The sequence below is a fragment of the Ictidomys tridecemlineatus genome, chromosome 8 (assembly GCF_052094955.1).
Source record: "Ictidomys tridecemlineatus isolate mIctTri1 chromosome 8, mIctTri1.hap1, whole genome shotgun sequence".
NCBI lineage: Eukaryota > Metazoa > Chordata > Mammalia > Rodentia > Sciuridae > Ictidomys > Ictidomys tridecemlineatus.
The window spans coordinates 30,561,576-30,577,140 of record NC_135484.1 but is presented as its reverse complement, the minus strand read 5'-3'; the positions used below and the strand labels follow the sequence as shown (position 1 = coordinate 30,577,140).

General features: G+C 34.8%; 1 long non-coding RNA gene across 1 annotated transcript in view; it reads left to right on the top strand.

Moving 5' to 3' along the window:
- The window catches only part of LOC144366031 (uncharacterized), a 99,784-nt gene extending 89,788 nt beyond the window's left edge, over nucleotides 1-9,996 (top strand). The window contains exon 4 of the long non-coding RNA XR_013424847.1: nucleotides 9,709-9,996. This is a non-coding gene — a long non-coding RNA (uncharacterized LOC144366031). The remainder of the gene's footprint in view (nucleotides 1-9,708) is intronic.
- Nucleotides 9,997-15,565: the final 5,569 nt, after the last annotated feature.

The following is a 15,565-nucleotide window of genomic DNA, read 5'->3' as shown; positions in this document are numbered from 1 at the left end:
TTACTAGCTTACAAGATGAAAAAGGCAATATCACAACAGACAACTCAGAAATACAGAAGATAATTAGAAATTATTTTGAAACCCTATACTCTAACAAAATAGAAGATAGTGATGGCATCGATAAATTCCTTGAGACATATGAACTACCCATATTGAGTCAGGAAGATATAAACAACCTAAACAGACCAATATCAAGTGAGGAAATAGAAGAAGCAATCAAAAGACTACCAACCAAGAAAAGCCCAGGACCGGATGGATATACAGCAGAGTTTTACAAGAACTTTAAAGAAGAACTAACACCAATACTCCATAATCTATTTCAGGAGATAGAAAAAGAAGGAGAACTCCCAAATTCATTCTATGAGGCCAATATCACCCTGATTCCCAAACCAGATAAGGACACCTCAAAGAAAGAAAACTACAGACCAATATCCCTAATGAATTTAGATGCAAAAATCTCAATAAAATTCTGGCAAATCGTACACATTTGCATATACATATCAAAAAGATCGTGCACCATGATCAAGTAGGATCCATCCCTGGGATGCAAGGCTGGTTCAATATACGGAAATCAATAAACGTTATTCAGCACATCAATAGACTTAAAGATAAGAACCATATGATCATCTCAATAGACGCAGAAAAAGCATTCAACAAAGTACAGCATCCCTTTATGTTCAAAACGTTAGAAAAACTAGGGATAACAGGAACTTACCTCAAAATGGTAAAAGCTATATATGCAAAGCCTCAGGCTAGCATCATTCTAAATGGAAAAAAACTGAAGGCATTCCCTCTAAAATCTGGAACAAGACAGGGATGCCCTCTCTCACTGCTTCTATTCAATATAGTTCTCGAAATACTGGCCAGAGCAATTAGACAGACAAAAGAAATTAAAGGCATTAAGATAGGAAAAGAAGAACTTAAATTATCACTATTTGCGGATGATATGATCCTATACCTAGAAGACACCAAAGGGTCTACAAAGAAACTACTAGAGCTAATAAATGAATTCAGCAAAGTGGCAGGATATAAAATCAACACGCATAAATCTAAGGCATTCCTGTATATCAGCGACAAATCTTCTGAACTGGAAATGAGGAAAACCACCCCATTCACAATATCCTCAAAAAAAAAAAAAAAATACTTGGGAATCAACCTAACAGAAGAGGTGAAAGATTTATACAATGAAAACTACAGAACCCTAAAGAGAGAAATAGAAGAAGATCTTAGAAGATGGAAAAATATACCCTGTTCATGGATAGGCAGAACTAACATCATCAAAATGGCGATATTACCAAAAGTTTTCTTTAGGTTCAATGCAATGCCAATCAAAATCCCAATGGCATTTCTTGTAGAAATAGAGAAAGCAATCATGAAATTCATATGGAAAAATAAAAGACCCAGAATAGCAAAAGCAATTCTAAGCAGGAAGTGTGAATCAGGTGGCATAATGATACCAGATTTCAAACTGTACTACAAAGCAATAGTAACAAAAACAGCATGGTACTGGTACCAAAACAGGCGGGTGGACCAATGGTATAGAATAGAGGACACAGAAACCAATCCACAAAATTACAACTATCTTTTATTCGATAAAGGGGCTAAAAGCATGCAATGGAGGAAGGATAGCATCTTCAACAAATGGTGCTGGGAAAACTGGAAATCCATATGCAACAAAATGAAACTGAATCCCCTCCTCTCGCCATGCACAAAAGTTAACTCAAAATGGATCAAGGACCTTGATATCAAATCAGAGACTATGTTTCTGATAGAAGAAAAGGTTGGCTCTGATCTACATATTGTGGGGTCAGGCTCCAAATTCCTTAATAGGACACCCATAACACAAGAGTTGAAGAATCAACAAATGGGACTTACTTAAACTAAAAAGTTTTTTCTCAGCCAGAGAAACAATAAGAGAGGTAAACAGGGAGCCTACATCATGGGAACAAATTTTTACTCCTCACACTTCAGATAGAGCCCTAATATCCAGAGTATACAAAGAACTCAAAAAATTAAACAATAAGAAGACAAATAAGCCAATCAACAAATGGGCCAAAGACCTGAACAGACACTTCTCAGAGGAGGACATACAATCAATCAACAAGTACATGAAAAAATGCTCACCATCTCTAGCAGTCAGAGAAATGCAAATCAAAACCACCCTAAGATACCATCTCACTCCAGTAAGATTGGCAGCCATTATGAAGTCAAACAACAACAAGTGCTGGAGAGGATGTGGGGAAAAGGGTACTCTTGTACATTGCTGGTGGGACTGCAAATTGGTGCGGCCAAAATGGAAAGCAGTATGGAGATTCCTGGGAAAGTTGGGAATGGAACCACCATTTGACCCAGCTATTGCCCTTCTCAGACTATTCACTGAAGACCTTAAAAGAGCGTACTACAGGGATACTGCCACATCGATGTTCATAGCAGCACAATTCACAATAGCTAGACTGTGGAACCAACCCCGATGCCCCTCAATAGATGAATGGATAAAAAAAATGTGGCATTTATACACAATGGAGTACTACCCAGCACTAAGAAATGACAAAATCTTGGAATTTGCAGGGAAATGGATGGCATTAGAGCAGATTATGCTAAGTGAAGCTAGCCAATCCCTAAAAAACAAATGCCAAATGTCTTCTTTGATATAATGAGAGCAACTAAGAACAGAGCAGGGAGGAAGAGCAGGAGGAAAAGATTAACATTAAACAGAGTCATGAGGTGAGAGGGAAAGGGAGAGAAAAGGGAAATTGCATGGAAATGGAAGGAGACCCTCATAGTTATACAAAATTACATATAAGAGGTTGTGAGGGGAATGGGAAAAAATAAGGAGGGAAATGAATTACAGTAGATGGGGTAGAGAGAGAAGATGGGAGGGGATGGGGGGGCTGGTAGAGGATGGGAAAAGTAGCAGAATACAAGTTACTATTATGGCATTATGTAAAAATGTGGATGTGTAACCAATGTGATTCTGCAATCTTTGTAATGTTTTGAATAACCAATAAAAAAAAAAGAATTAAAAAATAAATAAAAAATAAAAAATTGTTCTGTCTGTATCAATGAGTGACACTGTCTTTTTTCATATTTTTCTGATTTATTTATTTATTTATTTATTTTTCCATGTTGTTGATTGAATCAAGGGACCCACACTTTTCTAGGTAAATGCTCTAATACCAAACTATCCCCTACCCTTTTAGCTTAATTTTTTTCTTTGTTTGTTTGTTTGTTTTGTTAGAGAGTCTTGCTAAATTGCTGAGACTGACTTTAAATTTACATCTTCCTGCTTTAGCCTCCAAGTAGCTGAGAATATAGGAATGGATTACCACACTCAGCCTTTTCTGATTTCTTGAATCAAGTTAAATCTTTACAAAATGAGTTATGAAGTATTCTCTTGTTTAACTTTTAATATTTCTTATCTCTCTTTAACAAAGTGGATAATCTCTTGTAAATCTTCCAACTTGCTACATCTCTCTTCAACTGTATCATATCTTTTACATTAAATTCTGTGTTACTTTAGTTTTCATTTAAAGGGGTTCTAATAGTTATTTTATTTTACATTAAATTAAAATTAAATTCTGTATTACTTAATTTTTCATTCATAGAGGTTCTAATGGTTGTTTTATTTTACCTACATATTCCTGAGCATATGGAATAGGCTGCTTTTCTTTTGTCTTACTCTTTCTACCTTTTTATCCAAATGCCTTTAGTGTATGTACTTTATAAGTAAGCTATAGTCTTTGTGTGTTTTATAATTTTTGAATTGAGACTGCATATTTGTAACACTTTATAAGGAAATATTTTGTGGCCCTGATTTAATATGGATTCCCCCACAAAGGATAAATGTTTACTTCTGCCAGGTGGCTGGAGGCACTAGCAACCCAGCATCAATTTAAACTAAATTTTCATCTTGGGGTTTCTGGACCACACAAATGGAATGAGTTCTATCCCAGAGCTTGAGTAATGCCTTGCCTGTGGTTACACAATTGTCAAAAAAAAAAAAAAAATGTCTTTCCCCCCTCTATCTACAGCCACATATTTTCAGTTTTTCCTTTTGGTTGGTACTATTTCTAGTTCCTTCTGTACTAAAGGTGTTGCCTTTTGAAGGTTCTGAGGACATACGTAATTAAACTTTCCACCTTGGTCATTCTATGGTCTTTATCACCTGTGTTCTACTCACTTGGGAAAGAAAGCTTTGGGTCACCAAGGCCTGGCAGATGTCTTTCAGAGTAGCCATCCATTTTAGTGCTGTAATAAATCTCTGGATTTATGCTTTCTTGTTCTTTTGGGCCTATTTGAATCTGTCTACTTATTTCTTGCCAAGATAGCTAAGTATTTATAAAGATGTTTTTAAACTTTTTTCCAGCATTTTTAGGATTTTTTTGTACCAGAGGAGGGTTTTTTTTTAAAAGACATTTAATCTGCATATTGTCAGAAATAAAAGTCAGAAACTATCCATGTAAGTAATTTAATAAGCTAATTATTTTTAAAAATAGCTAACGATAATTTTATAATTTCATGAGATAGGGGAAGGGCTGCTAAAGGATTTTACTCATACAATGTTGCTTAAATCATAAATATGAAGGTTTACTTTTCCCATTTCTAAAGTTTATTTTACTACTAATATATTTGTCTGTGCTCCATCGCGTGAATTTACTTTTTTAGAAGTGTACCCAGAATTCAATATAAAATCTATTGGCTACTCTGATTCCATACAATTTAACTATGTGGTAAGACATGTTATCACAGAACCAACTTGTTTTTCCATCTGCTCATGAGGGTTTTCATCCTTCAGTCTAGACTTCTGTGTGTGGGTAGTAGGCAGCGTGGTTTAAGAATGGAGGTGTTCTGAGTGACTGTAGCAGTTAATAACCACACCAATTCAGTTAGAGCTTCCAAATCACTCTAAATACATATCCCCACACTTTTGAATAGAAATAAAATATTCTCTCTTTTTTTTGGTGTAAATTGTAATGTCCATTTCAACTTTACCTGATAATTCTTTTTCAGATGAATTTCCAACATGAAAAAACTAGACTTGTATTACAATTGTATTCCATACAGTAAATAAAAATTTACCGTGTTCTTTAAGAAAGAAAAAAATGCCTTTAGACAAAAGTAAAAAAAAAAAAATACTGAAATTAAAATTAAATGTTTCCCAAAGTTTAGAACAACAGTTAAAAGGGTAGGGAAACAGAAAATAATCTTTTCCATCTGAGCATTATTTCTCCCATTTATAGTTAAAAAATGATTCTGCCAGTTGAACTGATTTGATGTAATCAAGCACCCTGTGCAGTTACTTTTATCTTCTTTCTTGGGGTCATTTTTACAAGATCTTGTTATTGCATCAAAAAGTTACTAATGTATAAATAAATACATTATAATCCTCTACAGATGGAAATAAATGTGTTATGATATTTTGTTTTGTGATTTTGGCTGTAGAGTTTAGGTAGATTCTGCTAACAATATAGATAATTCCTTAAGGAATTAAGTTTTTTTAAACCCATACACATCAATGTACTATCTTCAAAACGTTTTCATAATCTGTGAAAATACAGATAAAGTATGATTTTTGAAATCTTGTTCCCTTAAATGCTGAATAAGATTAGTTCTATGTGAATAATATTAGATACAGGGGAGAAAATTTGTTTTGTGCTTTGTTTTTAGTTTCTAATTAATTTTAAAATAATTATTCCAGACATGTTGATATTTGTAGTTAATTTGTAACCTTTTTTATTTTTTATTTTTTCTCAACCAGGCACATTTTTCAATAGTTAAAAACAAATATTTTCTCTTATAGTTCATAAAGTTAGTCTCTGATAAATACTGTCATTAAGAAGGCATTTTAAAAATAAGATTATTTTCTTCTTTCAAATAGCCATGCATTTAGAAAAAATCATTACTAACTTTTCCATGGCTTAACTTAGAATTTCCAGATTTAGGTCATATTCTGTGTACATAATTGTGTATCTTTTTGGCCACTTCTTCATAATATTTCATTAACTTGTGTAATAACTATGTAAAACCAAAGTTAATATTGGGTACAGAATTTCTTCCTGCTTTATTCTTATATTAAGTATACTACTTTGTTTTACCAATAATCATATGTACTTACCTATGTTAAAAGTGTATTTTAAATTCTATCAGTTTATTTTTAATTCAAAATGGATATAAAATATTATTTAATGATTTCTCATATTTTTATCAAAACTATCATGAAACTTTTTTCTTTTGACTTACTATTCTGAAGTATTTTAGAAATGGATATCTATACTTGAAACATCATTGTATTTTTGTAATAAGCTTCTCTGAGAACCCTACTCAGTAAATATCTCCTGTATTCATTCTAGTTTATTTTTATCTGAAAGTGATAGTTACAATTTACTGCCTGTGTTATATATTTTTTCTTGCTTAATTCTCATGCTCACTCCACAAATTAAACACAACAACCTTCATGTTTTGGAATAAGCAGGTGAATTTTGATGGAAGGAAAGAGTTTGCCTCATAATAATAAGGAATTTCTTCTGCTAAAATTTGTGCTTCCAGTGAGACTCATTGTTGAGCTCAGGATGAGGTCAGAGGATCTATTTATTTTAAAGATTTTAGGGCGAGTAATGGACTATGAGCGGAACTGCCTTTGTTTTATCATCTTGTCTGTGCTGTGTCCTCCTCACTAATACTCCCTTCCATGAATAGGCATGCTACAGTTATGAAGTCAGCGGAGAGTTTTGTTGCTCTGAATGATTTAGCACTTCACACATACTAGGTGATTCTCCAGACACGTGACTTAAGTACCACATCACTTTGTTTCTTAGCTCCCTTGTTCATCTCTGCATCATCATCTGCCTTCTTTTTCTCGCTTCTGCTTCATCTCTCTTACCAGACTCAGACTCTCCTGATCGTACAAGAGATTATTCATTCTTATTGCAAGATAGCCAGAACTAACACTAAGAAGCTCTAATGCTATTAGTTCTTTTTTTTTTCTTTTTTCCAATTCTAAAAGTTCAACCATCAAAGTTACCTTAATGGGACAGAGTTTCTTTTGTTACTTTTAAGTTATACATGGGCACAATATCTTTATTTTGTTTATTTATTTTTATGTGGTGCTGAGGATCAAACCCAGGGTCTCACATGTATGAGGCGAGCGCTCTACCACTGAGCCACAACCCCAGCCTGATAGGACAGAGTTTCATCTTCTTATTCTAAATTCCAAGTTTCTTAAAACCAGAAATTAATTTTGAAGTTTTTTTTTTTACCTAAAGTTCACAGTTTAGTAACTTTGAAACATTTTTTTTTCCAAGTAAAAAGGTAAGACATAGATAGTTAACTAAATATCAAACTTACAGTAAAGATGTTGGACATGGTAGAAGGCAGAGGTATATTTTATTCCCTCCATTATATAGCCATCAACTTTGAAAGCCATGTAGGTATCTTTAAAAAATAGTTATGTCTCTATGGGAGAAATAATGAACATACTTTGTAATCATCATTATGTAACCTTCCTTGAGAGGCAAAATTAAACGTGGGATTTGACACATAATTATCTAATTTCTAGCAAGCACTCTACCACTGAGTCACACCCTTAGCCCAAACAAACTTCACATCTTGGGATTCAATGACCGAATTCTCCAACTTGGTAAAATATATTATATATTGCCTGCATTGAGCTGCTAAAAAGCCTGTCTCTATCTAATGGGGTTGAGATGGTGTAGGGTAATGATCCTGAAAGGTAATAGCTGAAGAATTTTAAAAACACAATCATTTCAGGAGGTGAGGCAAAGCCATCTACATACTTCATTTTGATAAACAAATAGTCCCATCTCTGTTGCCTTTACATTTTTAAACCATGCAAGTATGAAGAGTACATAGATTTATGGTCAACTTTCAAGAAGCCAGAAATATTTTCTGGTTCTAAAATAGGGCTCAGAGACAAAGACTCTGGGATCCAGTCCCAGCTCTGGCATGACTTTGTTCCATGAGAATAAATGTCGCTAGACACATTTCCATAAGCATAAGCTGATTAATTCAGATTAACTGATTTCTAAAACTTCTGAAATTTTATATTGATTATAAAAATTTGAAAGTACATTTCAGGGTACGTTGTGCACGGCTGTGAGTCAATAGGGGGAGCTCTCACATTGCTTTTCTATGTATCTCACAACCAGGAGAATTTATGTTACTTTAATTGAAAAGATCGGGTGGATTATTTCATTACAATCAGATATTTATAAACCAGAGGCATCTCATTACCTAGTAGAGTGATGGTGAGGCAGGCCACTCAGCTGTGTGCCTCTAGCTTCAGGGCTTTTTAATCATCCATGAGCACCCACTAATCTGTTTATGCCACTCCAGAAGTTGTTTTGTGTGTTTTCAGGACTTGGGCTTCCTATTAAGTTAAGGTCTCTGTTTGTTTTTCATTCCGACCTACAAGATTTAAAAACATCAGAAAATGTTTATGGAGATGAAAAAGCAAGCGATCATTTCACTGGGTCTACATTTTGGGGGTTGAATTTGCTACAACCTGACATGGGTACTGAAATTGTTGTTATTCAATGATATATATTTAGGGATTGGCATCTTTTTTCTTTACTCCCCCCCCCCCACCTCAGTGTATTGTATATAATTTGCTGCCCTAGCTCACAGAGTAGAAAAGCGGTTCACAGTTGAATCTTTAGAAAATTTGCTTTCTCTGATTTAAACAGATCTCCTTTGTGTTAATTAGCATATAAGACGTTGGTTGGTAACTGCTAGCTTTCAAATGAAACTCTTACATTAATGTTCAGGTAAAATGAAAATGAGACAAAATCTTAATAGACATTTCTTCAATAAAGTTGTGGTTTATACTTGAGGTGGAATTTTATTGCTTACTGTGATTTATACCTACTTTATCTAAAGGTTCATGGTGGCCAACAAATAACGGCTCATATTTTTTGGCCATTTTTCCCTGAAAACATAACTACATTTTAAAATATGGAAAAGTAATTTATAAGGGAAATGAAAAAAGCTTACATGGAAGATTACATAAAATACATCTGTCTTTTCAAGCCATTGAGATATATAAACAACTCGTTAAAACCTTAAAAAGCCAAGAGGAAGGACAAAAGATTCTTTTATTGCAATGAACTTTGGAAAAGATGCCTTTTTTACTTTTTTTTAAACTTTAAAGAAGAGTTTTTACTTTATGTCTAAATAAAGATCTTGGTTAAATATCTGCGTGTGTGCATACACACATTTTAAATATCACTGGAAGTTCCTTCTTCAAAGGAATCAGTAATAAGGGGAAAAAATCAGAAAAAATAAACATGTTTGGCAGCCAGGAAGTTTTTTTTTTTTTTTTTTTTTTTCAATGAAAGTGGAGTCTTTTGTTTTTGACTGGGAAGGTTTTTCTTTTTATGTCAAATGAAATTTTAAGATCACCTATGAGTTTGGAACCAAATCCTTGACTGCCAAATCTGATTCCAATCCTTAAAATCTGTTTTTGTAATACTGCCAGCAATGCACTAACTTTAAATAGGTAGCCAGACATATTGGCAAAAATATACGTGGTTAATCAAATAAAACTATGTAGTAGTTCAGGAACAATCAATCAACCTTCAGAATCTTTTTAAGAGAGAAGCTGCTGTGAAGACATGGTAACGTGCAGTGAAATATTGCAATCAAACTGCAGGAGCAGCTGCTTTTGAATTCATCTTTTCCTTTGTTTTTTAGGTTTTTCACAGAACTGCCTCTTAACTATTATGAACTTCATAAGCGTTTGAATGGAAAAAACCTACTCCTACAACTAACAAAGACAAAACCTGGTAATGCAGTTGGAAGCTAAATGCACCTTCAGAACTGCCAATGTGGACCCACCTACTTGACTATTATCGCATGGGTGGCACTTGAAATGCCTGTGATCATTGAGTTTTTAGTACATCAAAAAGGAGAATATGTGCAAAGAGAATAAACACTTTCTGGTGTGTTTCATAACTGGATTACATTTACTTTCAAATAAAAAACAACGTTGTCTCAAAACTAATTTTGGTATCCAAACACTTCGATTTCATTCTTTACAAACTTTACTTTTTTGTTGTATGCAAAAAGCATTACTGTCCTTTAAGTCGATGCCAAGGCCAAATCCACAAGACCTCCACTTATTTAAATTTTTTTTTGTTTGTTTTCAATCACAAACCAGAATAGTGTTTCACAACTAAATTATTTATAAAATAAATCTAGCCCTATAGCTAGTTAGAATATTTTATTACTTTTACTTGGTAGTTATTCTTCTTTGTTGCAATCATAAATGTAATTCATTTATAATCTTAAGACTTGAAATATGAATGGACAATTTGGCTTCATCAAAACAAAATATTACAATTAAATAATAAAATTTGATTCCTGAGCACTAGAAAAAAAAAATTTCCCCTCCTTTCTGGACATCTGAGGTCAATTTTGTTGAATCTCAATAGTGGCTAATAATATTAGCTCCTAACTAATTATGTTTCTGTATAAGATTTCTTTGTGTGTGTGTGTGTGTGTGTGAGTGTGGCCAGTTCCCATTTAGCTGAACATTCTTAGTTTTTATTTCCTCCTTTTTCTCATAGGTTTTATCAACTATTCCCGGATTTGGCTAGGAGATGAGTATGTATTTGGTAAGTACATACCTTTCAGTGGCACAGTTTATGATCAGTGTTCATAAAGGCATGGTGGTGTTAGCTGTAATGTTGAATCTATAGCTGGAGAAAGAACATTTGGAGAAACAGTGGTTATATACTTTAAGTGTAAGTATACCTGCATATTGAGTATGTTTTGTTTTCTATAATAAAATATCTAATATGTAAGCAAAACATATCATAAACAAATAAAGAAAAACTTACATGGTTATCATAAATAAAGAAAAAAAAAAAACAGAAAAGACCAAGCAACTGGCTCATGTGACCCTGCTTAGCATTCTCATACTTGGACGGCATAACTCTTATGTAACCTCTAGGACCCAAGAGAGTGGATGTCTCTCTTCAGATCTGAACATATCCTCTTTCCTCTCAACATGCCAGGCCTTCTACGTCCTGCGTAAGTCAGGTAGCCCTCTTCTGCATGCTGCCATCCCCCTATCAATATCTTTGTCATTGAAAAAGATATTTACCTTGAAAACTTTATTTGTTCTTAATGCATATCTCTTTGTCTCTGATTAAATTGTAGTCTTTTAGAAGTTAGATTCGCCTTATTATCTTTACATCCATAATGCATATAATGCCTGTTGAAAATCAAGGATCGAAAGAAATGCACCTGTAAACTACATTTGCCACCTAAAGGCCTCCCTACTCTTGAGCACAGACTCAAAAGCGTTGTGATGAGCTTGGCTGGTGATAAACAAGCCCACCATGAGAGAAGGGCTGATGAAGGAATGAGAACCTGGCTTTTCCAGAATTGCACACTTTGGGTTCAGGCAAGAAACCATCAATGAATCACATAATTCTGAAAAAAAAAAAAATAGAAGCAGAGTCTGTAAGGAACACTCAAACCTCAGCTTCTGTTGGTTTCTAGAAGAGTGTGTATGGTTAGAGCTCAGGACTTTTCAAGTTATTGAGGAATATAGAACATGTAAAATCATGTAAAATTTAAAACGTAAAATCTTGTCATTTTAAAACGATGGCTCAGTGCTTTTAAAAACATCCTGGGAGCTGTGATACCACTGATTATTGGTGACAAGTTCTGTTTCCTCACATGGGGAAGTTTGAACATTAGAGAAGCACACCAAGGCAAGCATATAATGCAGGGTTTATTTAAAAAGGGGTAACATAGACTTCTCCCAGGAGGGAGAAGGGGGCCATAGCTGGTATCCAGGTATCCCCAGAAGCAAGGTGCTCTGCCCTTTTTCTCTGTTCTAGGCTTCCTTTGTTCTTCTGCCCCCTTGCCCTTATCTTTCTCCTTCCTGCATATATGACTAGGCCCAGGAATGCTTGGTGGGATGGCCAAAAGGTGGGAAACAGGTGGGCTGAAGGGAGAAGGGCAGGATGGAGCAGCCCAGGACACATTAATTAACAACTTTATAGCTCCTTGTAGGAAGGGCAATTCCTGAGACTGGTTAGCAACAGTTTAGAGCAGGGGCAGGTTCTTGATAAGGGCAGAGGAAGGGCTCTGAAGGAATTAACATTTCAATGCCTCAGGGGACAGTCTCCAACTTCCTGGAGACTCACTCAAAATTGGCCTGACTCATCTGACCTGACTCAATTTGCCTATCTATATTGACTGCCTGCCTAATTCTGGCTTCAGTTCAATACAGTGGCAGATACCTGTAATCCCTGCAGCTTGGGAAGCGGGATCTCAGGTTCAAAGCTTGCCTCAGCAACTTAGTGAAAGCCTAAGCAACTCAATAAGACCCTGCCCCAAAACAAAAAATAAAAAGGTGAAAAGGGCTAAGGATGTGTCTCAGTGGTTAAGCACCCTTGAGTTTAATCACTAGTAAAAAAAAATTAAAAAAAAAAATAAAAACACCTTGGGAAAAATGTAAACAAGCCACAGATGGCACAGGGACCATCCATGTGGTCTCTAAGTGGTCTCTAATGGAAGAAAATGTCTGAACATCTTCTCTGACTTAAGAAAGCAAAAAGAGTAACCACAGTTTTTCTCCTAGATTGGAAAAATCTATTTATATGCAGATTTTCATCTACATCTTTAATTTTATACCCATGGCCATATTTAAACATATACTTTATATTTATATTTTTATTTAAATGTATACTTATATGACTTGACTTGGCAGGTTTGGGCTCAGAAGAGGAAATTTAAGGCCAGTTTAGACCTGGATGGCAATAAGGAGAGTACAAATGTAGAAATGCAGACTTTATTACTTGAGTTTGCATCCAAGTTTTCAGGCAGCTTGTTTTTCTGACCTTTAAAACCACCTTTGAATCTCTGATAAATACAGAAAGAACTAAGCTGAGAAGAAAAGGTATTTACAGCAGCACCTTTGGATAACCGTAAAGCTGCTCAAGTATTTTTGCAGTGACTGGCAGGGAAGGAATGCTGGGAAAATAACAGCACTGGAAACAAAGCAGACTGGTTTTATCTCAACTTTTATATCCATCTGAAGCACACTTCACCTGTGAATAGTGATTATTAAGTTTCTTTCAAGGGACTGGGGCCCGTAATTCATGAATGCTGCAGGTGCGAACTCCTATGAGTCTTTTCTCTGAGTGAAAGAACGTTAATCATTATTCATGGGTGAGATAGTCCATTTATTTCACTGCAGAGAAAGAATTCCTTTTTTTCTCTTCTTAAAACATGAGACCTTCAATTTTATAAGCTTCACAACAATAAAAGATTCCTTTTTAGAATTATGTTTATTAAGGGTTGTTCTTATCTCACACTTGTTTTTTAAGTACTTGGATTTCCTTGAGCTAGTAAAATGTCAGTAAGAATACGGGATTAGAAATAGCAATTAATTAATTATTCAGGAAAATGTCTACAGACATCTGGTTATTCTAGACTGATATTAATATCTATGAATGCACAATAAATCCCCTCAAAATAAATACAAGGAAGTAATTGCAAGGGATTTTGTCCTAAGTGTTGCTTGAAATAAGTGAGTCACTGGCTAGAGTCTAGAGTGCTTTAGGTTGTGTTTTCATTTGTTGTGAACATTAATTGACAATGGACATTCATAAATATTACTTGACAAGATTTTAGTTAATTTTTTTATTTCATTCCTCACTTCATATACTCCAACCTTTTTATTTGTTTTCAAATATTTAAAATATGTTTAGCTCTTTCCAGCAGTCTTTTCTTGCTTTGTTTTTTCAAGCAACAAAATGTCCATGTGTAAATTCTTACAGTTCCATTGTTGCTGAAGACAATTCAGATATTTTTAAAGTATATAATCATCTTAATTTTCTTTAATACTTTTTTATCATGCTGTATCAAATTTTATCATGTCACATTAAAAAAAGAAAGAAATTAACTTCTTAACCACATTGGTTGTTTTTGTTTTGTTTTGTTTTGTTGTTTTAGTTTTTGCTTTTTTGGAAGCAGGGGACTGAACTTAGAGGCCCTTAATCACTACATTCCCCAGCCCGTTTGTTACTTTTTAAACTTAGAAGCAGGGCCTTGCTAAATTGCTGAGGCTGGCTTTGAACTTGCAATCCTCCTGCCTCAGCCTTCTGAGTGGCTGGGATTCCAGCTGTGTGCCGCCATGCCTGGCCAGATTGTGTTCAGAGTATATATTTTTCAACCAAAAAGATTCATTCTTCCCTCCTGAGGTTCAGGTTATACATATAATTAAATAATTTGAGTCAATGCCCAATAATTGAACAAAATTATGAAATATATTGGAGGAGAAACAGTAATATTAAATTAACAAATGTAGCAACTAAATAACTGATTTATTCAATTTAAATAGGTTATATAGCAAAACCAAAACTTAAAGGAAAAACTACCTCCATATCCAACACTCACTGATTTTATTCTAAAACAAAAATAAAGCTGCAATTTAAATTTGGGCAGAGATAAGATAGTGAGGTGATAGTTAATGTTTATGCTAAAGGAGTTTGATTAAATTTATTCCATCATTTAAATGTATGTAAATTTTATTCTAGAAATTTTATCTCACCTCAAGAAATTATGAAATCCATCTACATTTTTTTTTATTGTTGTTGGCTTTACTTAATTTGAAAAATTTCCCCAAATGTAGCTGATGTGCAATGAAAAATTCAGGCAAATTAGTGAGAAGATTGTCAATTTGTTGATGAAGGAGGGGTTAGCCACAAGTCCAGAAAAGTCCACATTTTTCATCTCATCCTTTGACCATGGATGCTGGTGAAATGTCAGTTTACTTTCACAGGGGAGAATGTCCTCCCTTATTTGGTGAATAATCTAAATGAAGAATGACAGATAGTTCTAATAGCTATACCCAGCCACAAAACCTAAAACCAAAGACAACTTATAAATGATCAACTCTCAGACACTCATTTGACAGTGCATTTCTACCTGGTAAAAAAAAGCATGCCTATCAAAATGTGTGAAGAATTGAACCAACTTCGCCAAAGGTGTAGATGCATCAGACCCAGCAGACCCACATGTGGCTGGATCCTAAGTGAAGATCCATCCTAGCTGGCCTCTGACTTTTGACCTCCAGGTCACTTCTGCTGTCACTACTGGACTGTGGCAGTTTCTTCCCTAGTGCAGCTTCTTCATTCCATTTTGGTGACATGAAAGATATTTATTTACCTTCTCTCTCTCTCTCTCTCTCTCTCTCTCTCTCTCTCTCTCTTTCACACACACACACACACACACACACACACACACACACACACACACACACTGGTCCTATGAACTGGATCTATTTTTAGGTCCTGTCTATTCTTCTATCTCAGGCTTGGTCCTCAGAGAGGACCACAGCACAGGTTGGAGATCTGTCACAGCATTGCACCAGTGTGTCTGCCCCTTCACTTCCCATTAAAGGCAAATTCTAGAAGGAAGATGAATTTTACTGTTAGATTCCTGTAGCTTCAGTGTATCCCAACACAAGTGAACAGGATTATTAAATTTAAACACTTGGTCTGTGTTTCTCTGGACTTCTTAGGGGGGA